Here is an 11,673-nt window from a genome sequence, read left to right on the forward strand (position 1 = left end):
ACTAAGACATGTTTCAGTGCCAAAAAGTACATGTGCAGTTGAACTTGTACCATCATAACTCAACAGTATTAGTGAATGTGCTGACTACTGACTTACTGCAAATCACAGTAATTTCATTATACTTTTATGAAACACAACAGGGATGACATAAATAAGAAAAAAAAAAAAACTTAAGGTACCATCTTGAGTTTTTTTTTTAAATAATGTATATTGCAAAGGATCTCAAAGGGCATTGCATTAAGCACCAACCAAGATTTTGTACTGCTCTTTCCAATTAAGTAGAAAAAAAAATGAAAGGAGCAATAGCTATGTCAGAATACTTGGGATTAGATTAGCTACGCTAGCCACAACATGAAACATTTTCTGTGAGGATAACCCCCCCCCCCCCCCCCGTCCTACATCCAAAAATGTGCCTCCTGTTGTGATTCTGGTTTCTCTCCCTTTTAATGTCATGTTTTCATGCTTGTGTGAAGTCTCTCTCTCGCTTACTTCCCTCTTTACCAGAAGTCAGTAGCAGGAATGTGAGAGGTAGAGCAGAGGGGTCAAGACTGGAAGATGCAGTGCTTTACACACACACACACACACACACACACACACACACACACACACACACACACACACACACACGCGCGCACAAAACTTGTATGCATCTCCCTTCCTACTCTTCTGTTCAGACATAAGGACATGGTTCCTAAACCAGAATTCATCTGCAACGTGTGATTTTTTGGACAGGTCCATGGGTTGGTTTTGATAGATTTCTGTCCTTCTTGAGTAGAAACTGACAAGTGATGCAAAAGAAATAAAAAAAAAGCTGAGTAAATGTGTAGCGCAGAGAAAGTCGTGTGGCAGGGCTGGGGGTAGTGTGGGAGATACCATTCACCATGATGGAATGTGAACCCTCTCTCTTTCTTGAACCCCACACAAGGAGTGAGAAAGCAACACTTGCAGTATAGAGGCGGACTGGCAGTGAAGGAAGATAGGATTTTCTTGTCAGAACTGCCACCAGACTATGCTAATAAAAAGAAAAAGAAAGAAAGAAAGGGGAAAAATGTGCATGGAATAGATGCCAGAGAGACAAGGAGAACAGGAAGTGAGTCTCAGTTTGCGAAATCATTACTATGAGGGATAGTGGAGACTCCACAGTACGTGTGACTAGTGTTATCGTATGGTGCGAAAGAACAGACAAAAGCTTATTTCTTAATTTAAATGGATTGCATATATTCCTCTGTGTCTACAATGTAAGTAATGAAGTAGTATGCGGATTTTGCTTCCAGACCTACCATTTAAATCACATAAATATTGAGAATATTCAGATTAAAATAATTTAATTAGCACAAGAAACAGCAGTATAGATGACAAGGGATTAAATGACGAATGAAGAAACATCTGTGGCTTCACTCAGAGCTTGGGGCGTGAATGTTTTTCTTCCACAGAGAGATTTTCAGATGTAGCCTATGCACAACAACATTTAAGCTTAATATGACTGTACTCGTATGTCTCCTAAAAACTATACTGTTATGCAAGAATACTCACAAGGTGACTTCGAGTGACTACATCTGACAGATAAATAAAACCGATAGTAAATGCGTATTTACAAATGAACCAATATTGGTTTATTTTCTTTGAATCGAGCTTTAACATTCAAATTGTATTTGATACAGGCCATTAGCTAATCACACCAATTCTGCAGGAAAATGTACCCCCTGTACGAAAACCAAATGGCCGTTCATTTCCACCAGCAGGATTCCCTTGTCCCTTGCATGAAATTAAGTGGAACTCAATTCTGTTGCAAAGGAATAAAATATTACATATACACACACACACACACACACATATAAATACACACACACTTTCAAGACAAGACTTTTTTGTGGTGAATACCCAGCTGAATAAATGGATAACAATGTAAAGAACTGTAACCTATGCAAGTCGCTTTTGATAAAAGCATCTGCCAAATGAATAAATGTAAATGTAAATGGTGACATGAATGTCTCACGGCTTCACAAAAACAATCGAACAAAGAAAAAAAAAATACAAATTCAGCTCAAGTTTCTCCTTAAATTAATTTGCTACTCAGGAAGTCTAACTGGGTCACGGGGTTGTACATGAGTGTTCTAGATCTATCCATAGACATTCTGCGTTAAAAAGTATTCACCGTCTTTGTGAACCATCTACAGTCCATGTTAACCTTGATTCAAGGAGAGATGTATCCTCTATGCCCAGTCTAGCCCAGACTGCACCTGACCTTAAACTATTATCTGTGATGTGAAACAGCTTAGATGGATGCCCCCTGGTGGGCACAGCAGTCTACCCACAAGTCTATTATTCCTAATCCTTTTCTTGAAGGCCTTGCTCTTGGTGTGGTATTGAATACAGAAAGGAAACTAAAATACATCCAATTTTAGCTCTTTAAAATGGTACAGTTTAAGTTTAACCAACAAGAATATAAGAATTTTAGCTTTTTTCAGTCTAGAAGCTTTGTTGGATTAATGACCCCACTGTACTCAGTAACCCATGACATGCCTGTTCAAAGAAGGTCCCTGTGCCCGATTGTTTAGGCCCAACTAAGTGGAACTGGAATCTTCCATTACATGCTGTCTGTTTTGCCTCCTTTCAGGTGACTGAAAGAAATACTAGAAAATTCCTGCCATGGTTCAGGCAATGAAATACTGGTGATGACCAGCAGGCCAAGATCAAACCAGTCAAAGCAAGACAAGCTTGCATATTCTACAGCAGATATTACAAGGCCAGGCAGGCAGATTCAACTACTAGATACTGAAACATGTGAGTAAAAGAAGACAGTGACACAGGATATCAGACAGACATTGAGTGAAGTGGAACTGACCAGGAAGATGGAGGCATATCAACCAAGAAATGGATCCTGAGACACAGTAACCGCAAAATAACAATGACAGGAAAAGAGAATTCAAACATACACTCTGAAATTAAACTCTGCTTTAAGCCCAGAATATAATCAAATAAGCACCAACCACAGAAAATGTTAAGTAGCAACAACTCACACCACCCTGTCATAACAGCCTTAGTCATATTCCGTTTAAACTATTAACAAAAACAGCATAGATATATCCACAGGTATACACCTTAAAAATAACTTACCTATTTGCAGTTACTTTGCCTGATGCAAGTGATTGAGTCAAAGTTTATGCCAAGGACCTGGCAGCCATTTTGCAAAGGTGCAAAACAAGTGTTGATGATTGACTTACAAGCAAAATGGTTGCTAAACTGTCTGCACAACACAACTTCAAGTACAGTACAACATTAACAACGTAAGTAAAAGATTATTTTTACACCAGCAATATAATACCTGCCTCAATTCAAAATGCTAAATTTGTTTGAGAACTCACTTGACAGAAATACATTTACAGTGATAAATACAAAGCTACACATTTCAGGTTGTATTCTTTCCCTTGTTTATTTATATATGATTTTTAAAGGCATGGACCTCTGCCTTTGTGAGTATGAGAGCAAAGAGAAGAGAGAAGACTAAAATACAGAGTGAAGTAGAAAGGGAGGGAAAAAACAGCCGCATGAAGCTCCTCCTCTTTTTGCTATTCCCTCATCCCCCCTCCCTCTCTCTCTCTCTCTCTCTCTGCCTGCATGCTCTTGACTCCCCTCCCCCATTCTTGCTGCCAGCCATGTGACATGGAAACAGAGACAAAACAGCGCTGCTATACCAGACGCCACCACTACAGAGTTGTCACGTTATTACTATAACTCACTCTCCCTGAGCCCAGCAAAAATACTACTACATTACTTTCTACTACTTAGATATATCACTAGAATCTCTGCCTTCCTTTGTACATCCTTTCAGCAACCTGTTTGTCAGCTTGATATATTAGAAAAGAGTATCACTGTCTGCATGAGAATAGTGGCCTGCAGGTATTGCGATATTACAGTACCACTCCCAGTCCAACTGCAAATTCTGAAATGTCTCATGGTCGAAAAATTTCTTAATTCTTATTCTTAGCGAAATTTGGAGGTATGCAATATACTTGTATGTATTTAATCATTTGTGTAACAGTGTTGAATTGTGATTGTGCTTACCATGCAAATGTTGTAAGGGACAGTGTTGTAAAGGGATGTTGTAAGGGACAGTGGTATACAGCTACCCTGTAGAGACATTTGCTTTCTGAACTGATGGGAATTTTGCCTGCTGACCACTCATAGGCAATGCTCCTGTGCCAGACTGTATCAATCCAACAAACTGGAACCAGGATGTTGTCATTGGCTGCAATGAGAGTTCTTCCAAACCCTTTCAGGTTGCGAAATGACAACTGGTGAGAACAACTCCGGCCCAAGTCCAAGCTCGGAACATCTTACGACAAACTGTGCAGGCCGAGATCGTCACACCCCTCGACCAAACGGCACATTCTTGCACATTCTACCCCAGCTCTGCAGGGACAGACAGACAGGACTAAAACAGACTAAAACCCGAGCAGGCCACAGGAGTAAGACACACAGATAAAAACAGAGAGTGAGACAGAAAATCAGACAGACACAGAGCTTCACGCTCAGGCAGATGGACCTGAAAATGGCAGCAGACAAAGCCAGAGATGGTTACTGAGACGCACACTGACCACAAAAGATGAACAGTTACAATGACAAGGTCAGACAATTCACAAATACGCTGAAGACGGAATCCAGGTTACAGCTTAAGCCAGCAGGCTTGTGTGGTAGAAAACTATCCCAGTCTGGACCAGTTGGACTGGGAGTTCCCTCCATACTTGTTCAGCAATTCTCCAAAGGATAAGTTACACAATTTGTATATACCTTTTTTTGTAATAATTACAGAGAGTGAATTTCAGTGCCCTAACATATGACAAGTATAGTCTTCAGAGTCTGATGTAATTAGGTTTATTGCATAGGTTTCAAATCACATACAGTAAACCGGGCTGGTCCGTGTGGAGCAAATCCGAAGCACCCTCTGAATGCACTCTCTTTTATACTTTTCTCCTAACCCCTCCTGTTGTGGAGCTCAGACACAAACTCCTCCTTCAGTTTCACACCCCCATCTCCCTGTACACTGTTATCTCCCACTCCGGCATCATGCCCACTTCATATCCTGCCTCCTCTGTACACCATTGTCTTCAAGGCCACACATATGTAACATGTAAAAATAAATAATAACAGTCCTGCCTTGGCTGTGCACCAGTATTGCCAAGGCCACACATCTGTTATATTAAAAAATAACTGACTACTTGCTTTGGCCTAACTGACATCCTCCTAATTTACAGGTGTATGCACCTTGTCAATTTTCCACCACACTTATAACAATGTCACCCGCTGTTGTACAGAACACCACACTTTAACAACCTTATTCATATTAATTAAAGAAAACCTACCATGAAATGCAAATAGGAGATTTAACTGCAGGTAGGTATTTTACTTGTAAATCACTTACCCTTTCGTTCTTGTTTAGCTGGATGTACAGATAATTTGTTTATTTCAAGCGCCAGGCAGCCATTTTGTGAAAGTGATATGATTTTGAGGACTACCCTACCATCAAAATGGTCACCTAAACAGGTGCACACTATAAAAAATCTCAACTATACTGTATAATCGAAGCAATCACCAACATAAAAAAACCTACACATACAGTTTTCACAGCGGAAGTATTGTACTACAGCTTCAAAGGCTGAAATGTTTGTGGATTTACTTAATAATAATACATTAACATTACTTACACACTGTGCTATATGATTAAGTTTTTATTCTTTCCTTCTTTTATTTATGTGATTTTAAAATGTCTGTGTGCCTCTGTGTGCTTCGTGAGAGTGAGAGCAAAGAGAAGAGAGAAGACTAAAACACAGAGTGAAGTAGAAAGGGAGGGAAAAACAGCCGCATGAAGCTCCTCCTCTTTTTGCTATTCCCTCATCCCCCCTCCCTCTCTCGCTCTCCCTCTCTCTCTCTCACTGCCTGCATGCTCTGGCTCCCCTCCCCCTCTCTTTCTGCCTGACATGTGACACAAAAACATAGACAAAACAGCGCTGCTATACCGGACGCCACCGCTACGCAGTATCACGTTATTACTCTCTCTCACTCTCTGAGTGGAATGTAAGAACTACTTAGCTTCTTTTTAACATCTACATTTTCCAGCTACATGTGTTATCGCTGGCCATTATAAAGAAGACTTCCTCTCTGTCTGTGCTGCTGAGCACAGTCGCCTGTATAGATAACTGTATCCCACTACCAGTTCCTCTCCAGCGCAAGATTCTGTGACCAGGTTTTGGAGTAATTACTCGGGGGTTCATTTTTTGTGGATGCAACAACCTGCACAGTAAAAGACAGATTTATCCATTTCGCCTATAATTATCTTACTTATGCATGACAGGGTTAAACTATGTTCCCACTTGCATTATGTTTCCACATATCGTCAATGCAAATACGAGATTCTTTGCTGTAGCAATATGTAGCTAGGTCCCTGTACGTTTTTTTTTTTCCTGAACCAATGAAAAGTGTTATTTTCGCTGGGTATCGCTGACATGTCACAGGCAATGATATTGCATCAGACTGCATCAATCCAACAACCTGGAACCAGAACATCGGCAGTACATACAGCCTGCTTTGTATCCTGTCAGGCCTTGAAAAGAAAAACAGTACTACAAACCTCTGCCCAAGTCCAGACACAGAACCTCAGATGATAAACCAAGTAGGCTGAGATCATCATAACCATTCACGAAATGAAACACTTGCACAGTCTACCCCAGGTCTGCTAGGACAGAAAGGCAGGCCAGATGAGCTGGTATTGCATCACAAGAATAAGAACAGAGAGAGTAGGATGTCAGACACACAGCATCACATACAGGTGAGTTGACCTGACTGGAACGATTTAGCAGACACTCTTATCCAGAGTGACTTACAATGTTATCCATTTATACAGCTGGATATTTTACTGAGGCAATTGTGGGTTAAGTACCTTGCCCAAGGGTACATCAGCAGTGCCCCAGTGGGGAATCGAACCGGCAACCTCTCGGTCACGAGTTCTGCTCCTTAACCATTATGCTACACTGCCACCCACAGTACATATACTAAGAGATGCTTAGGGAGTCACAGTAACCACAAAAGATAAAAAGCTACATTAACAAGAACAGAAATTTCAAGGACATACATATATTTTAAACTTCAAATTCAAAGACCAAAAAGTACCTTAATACCCAACAAGCACGAAACTGTCAACTGGCATCCTGCTGCAGTCCACACCTTAACAACTTCAGCCATACTTCTTTATCTGAATTGTGACCATAAAAATACAGCTTTAGACATCATGATAGGTCATTATTTTTTACCTTGAAAATGACTTACCCCTTTGCTCTTATTTTGCCTGGTGCACGTGACAGGGTCGAAGTTTACTCCAGCGACCCGGCAGCCATTTTGCAAAGGCGGAAAACGACCATTGGTTACTAACTTACAAATGCAATGGTTGCCAAAACAGATGCACGATATACATACCCTCAAGTTCAATACAAACAAATTAAAAAGTAATGAAAAACCTAAGAATTATTACTTTTTTTTACAGCAGCTATACCGTACTGCAGCTTCTGAAGCCAAAACACAAAGTATATTTCGAGCATTCACTTAATAATACATTAACATCAATAAACACAAGGCTATGTATTCCTCTTCCTTTTTTATAGAATTACAATTTTAAAAGTCTGTGTGCCTCTGCCTTCGTGAGAGTGAGAGCAGAGAGATGAGCGAAAACTAAAATACAGTCAAGTAGAAAAGGGAGGGAAAAGCAGCCGCATGAAGCTCCTCCTCCTTCTGCTATTCCCTCATCCCCCCTCCCTCTCTGTCTCGGTCTCGGTCTCTCCCTCTCTCTGCCTGCATGCTCTGGCTCCCCTCCCCCACTCTTGCTGCCAGACATGTGACACGAGAACAGAGACAAAACAGCGCTGCAATACTAGATGCCACCACTACGCTCTGTCACGTTATTACTGGATCTCTTGTTGAGCAGACCGTTAGAACTAGCCTCGTGCCATAGTCACGGCTTAGCTGCGACATTCTGAGTCTACTTCACACCACGGATGTATCTCAGGCTGCCTAGGTGATCTCTGCCCATGATTGAAAAGGGCTTCCTCTGTTTGTATCACTGAGGGCAGTGGCCTGTATGGTTGCGATATCACACGACTCTTTCTAACAGCAGATTCTAGACTGAATAATGGCAAGGTTAACTCAGGGGAAAAGATTTAATGTGATTATTTATGGATACTTACCTGAAGAAAAAGCATTTAAGCACATCGTGCTAATAATCACTGATTTTATTCATTTATATGTAACATTGGTTAAATCATACTGCCATGTGCCATTGGAGAGAAATGTGAGATTGAGAGAGGATATCCCTTTCTAAACAAATCTGGTATTTTTCAGTACACCTCTTCCTCAGGAAATATCATGTTTTCATTAATGGCATGTGCTACACAACTTTGCCACTGTAAGGAATGAAGTTTACCGGGACTAAGCAATTATTTAGTAGCAATCTGTTTTTTCTAGACAATGTTTCCTGTGTAAAGAGGAAAACTGGCATGTACCTTATGTATGAATTACACAGTTAGCGTACCCTTAGTGTTTCGGAGTGGCTGGTGCTGTTCTCAGTGTCAGTGGGCTGGAAAGGGAAAGGAAAGAGGCCTGACACCTGACCGTAGCCCAAACGGGACCTGATCATAAAGGTTGGGTATGGGGTTGAATCAGGCAGACATCTTACATCTAACACTCTGATTGGGTTGGGCTGGGTGTTATATTAAGTCACTTGCATGTTTACACAAAATCATGAATTAAAATGGGTGTCATTTAGTTGACTAGGCGGAAGCTGCCGCAACTAACGGAAAGCTCAAGATAGCTGTGGCAGTGAACCAGATCGGTAAATCCAGTTTGGAAGTTGATGTTCTTAGTTAACTTCACCAGCCCAAGAGTTAATGCTGAAGGAAGCACATATTGGACCAAAATTCATTGGTTAAGTCCTTTCCCTCTTAAGATGCTGGGTTGTTTGTTTTCATGTTTGCCAACAATTTTACTGAAATATCATGTTTGCTGTCTGGAGTGGGTGACTTGTCTTCTGTGTTATGTGATAAATGCAGTTCATACTACTTAGCTAGCAAGCTGGTAGCTGATAAGCTTATTTTAGGAATAGAGTGATTTGTTTACTCTGATTACCTAGCAACTGTTTTTAACCTGGGTTTGGCGTTTCCACCTCAGAGCAGTGCATTTTGACAAGTACAAAAGTGGATACTGTCTCCAAACACTGTTTTTCTCTCTTCTTCATAGAGACACACATGCAACATTAATCAAGTAGTCATCTGGTAGGACCCTGAATATATATTTAAAATATGTATTTTAAAAGATTTTGGGTTCAGGTCGGGTCAGGCAACAAAACAATTCAGGACGGCCTACCTTTTCTCAGCCTTGGGTCAGTTTCAGGATTATAATTCATTCCAGATCTGTGCTCTACTGTAGGGGACCTATTGTGGAGGGTGGATATGCATGCAACCATATCCCATTCCTACATGCGTCACGTGGGTTTAAGGGATTAAGGAGTCCATTCTTATACAGAAAAAACCCTTTTGTCCCTCTGGAATTCCTCATTGAAGTCAAAGTATCAGTTGATGTGCTGCAACTGACCTCAGCTAGGCAGGTTGGTGAGAGGCAGGGGAAATTATTTTGATGCAAGTACTTGGTTAACTGGTATATATGCATAGCTGATGATAATTAGTGACAAAAGGATCATTCACAGGTATGATGAGAATCACTGCTCAGCTTCTGATGAGCCCCATCTTAAAGAAACACAAATAATGACATATATACAGTATTATAGCAACTCAAACATGGAAGTATGACTTTGAAAATAACCAACAAATTAATAAACAATGAGAAAGAAAGGCTGTTAGCAAGAGAAATTGTAGCAACTTACCCTTCTCTGTCTTTGTCAGCAAAATAACTGATGACGTCTTCTGCAAAAGATATATGCATATTTATAATTTATCTGCTTAGTCTTTCTTGCATTCCAAGGTATTTAATATGGCATGTATGATTTTACACTAAGAAATGGGGCATTTCTACACATGAGTAGAACTTGGTAATGTATGCATTGCTACAACAAGCAATGACTGGGGTCAACCCACAGTCAATTACTTTGCACAACATTGTAAGCTGCCATGAGAATTAAAACCTGGAAGGTATTTTTAAAATTCCATTCAAACTGTATTTTATCCTGAGTTATCTACAGTCCTATGTTTTCCAAAAATATGCCACTGGCAATACTGGTCTAGAGCAGGCTCCACATGCATAACAGCATGACACTTGAAGCTCCAATATCAACAAACATCTTTCTTTATAACTTTTTTGTCCTCTTCCCATCCATAAGTGGCACTTCACATACCCAGATGAACATCTACAAAGGCTTTTATGCCATGTACTCATGCAAATGAAGACAGCAGAATATAAATAAAATAATTTTACAATAAACAATTTGTTGTGAAAGGATGCATTTCTTCTGAGTGAGCATATGAACCATAACAAATTTGCAGAAAGCTAATTACAGAGAAACATCCCTCAAAAAATTGTGGAATACATTTAACCTCACCCTGGACTTCACTTCCCATCAATACCTCTGTGTAAAACTTTGTAACACTCGCCTATTGTCCAACCTGTCCCAAATTCTGAAGACTGCAGTCAGTTGACATTAGCAGGGTTTCAACCTTGAATGAAACAAGTCAAACTCAACCACCAGCCCACTGAACTCTACTGCAACAGGAATGGTTTTCCTGGTTCTAACAGAGGTTCATGGTTTAGTGGTCTAAACTTCAGGTTTAAAACCCTGCTACGAGGTTGCTGCAATTGGCCGCTTATGTTTTTCTGCCAAAATAAACACATCCATCAAAAAAAAAAAAAAAAACCCACATCACAGCACAAAGCATATGACCAAAGGTGTGATAAAAAACAAATCCTACTGTTGAAATAAATTGTTGAAATGGCTCATAAAGGTAGTTCCTCAACCAGAGGAAATGTGAATTCAGTGTTTTATTTATATGTAAATCCTGATAAAACACTGGTTTTATCTAGTGTAAAATAAAATAATGATCATGATGGTCACCACCCTATTGCGCCATATTAGAAAGTTAAGATAGTCTGATATTGTTGTAGATCATCAAAATAACTGATTAAAATAACTAATGAGTCATAATCAGTTACACCAAAGATCCTCCTTATTATAGTTTTATTCTTAAAACAAAAAAGACAGAGAAATACAGTGTTTCTTCCCGGAAATCTTTGACAGGCTAAAAGACCATTATTTTCATCACCCAGCTCCTACATCTGTCTAGCAGTTTCCCAATATTGGTCTGTTAACCCAATATACCATTTTTTTCATGGCCATCCCAACAAGTTAAGTTTTTATTGGACAATTTTATGTATTTATTTTTACAGTTATCAGTAACTGAAAACAATAAAAAAGAATCTGATGAGTGGGACTGTTTCTCACATACCTAGCTAACTAGTTAGGAAGTGACCCCTGCCACTTAGCTAGATAGCTAGCAGTTAATAGTGGTATAGGTGTAAGATACAAGCTGGTTAGGTAGCTAACCTACCAGTCAGATTAGCCTGATACATGCATGCTAGATGCACACTTCAACAAAATATCTGAAGCATCCCGTGCTGTTT

At 39.9% G+C, this 11,673-nt stretch overlaps 1 protein-coding gene across 1 annotated transcript in view; it reads right to left on the bottom strand.

Moving 5' to 3' along the window:
- LOC118794688 (activating transcription factor 7-interacting protein 1-like) overlaps nucleotides 1-5,627 on the bottom strand; it is a 40,134-nt gene extending 34,507 nt beyond the window's left edge. Inside the window, exon 1 of the mRNA XM_036552937.1 lies at nucleotides 5,423-5,627. The gene's annotated coding sequence lies outside the window, so the exon portion shown is untranslated. The remainder of the gene's footprint in view (nucleotides 1-5,422) is intronic.
- Nucleotides 5,628-11,673: the final 6,046 nt, after the last annotated feature.

This window comes from Megalops cyprinoides, chromosome 19, assembly GCF_013368585.1.
Source record: "Megalops cyprinoides isolate fMegCyp1 chromosome 19, fMegCyp1.pri, whole genome shotgun sequence".
NCBI classification, from domain to species: Eukaryota; Metazoa; Chordata; class Actinopteri; order Elopiformes; family Megalopidae; genus Megalops; species Megalops cyprinoides.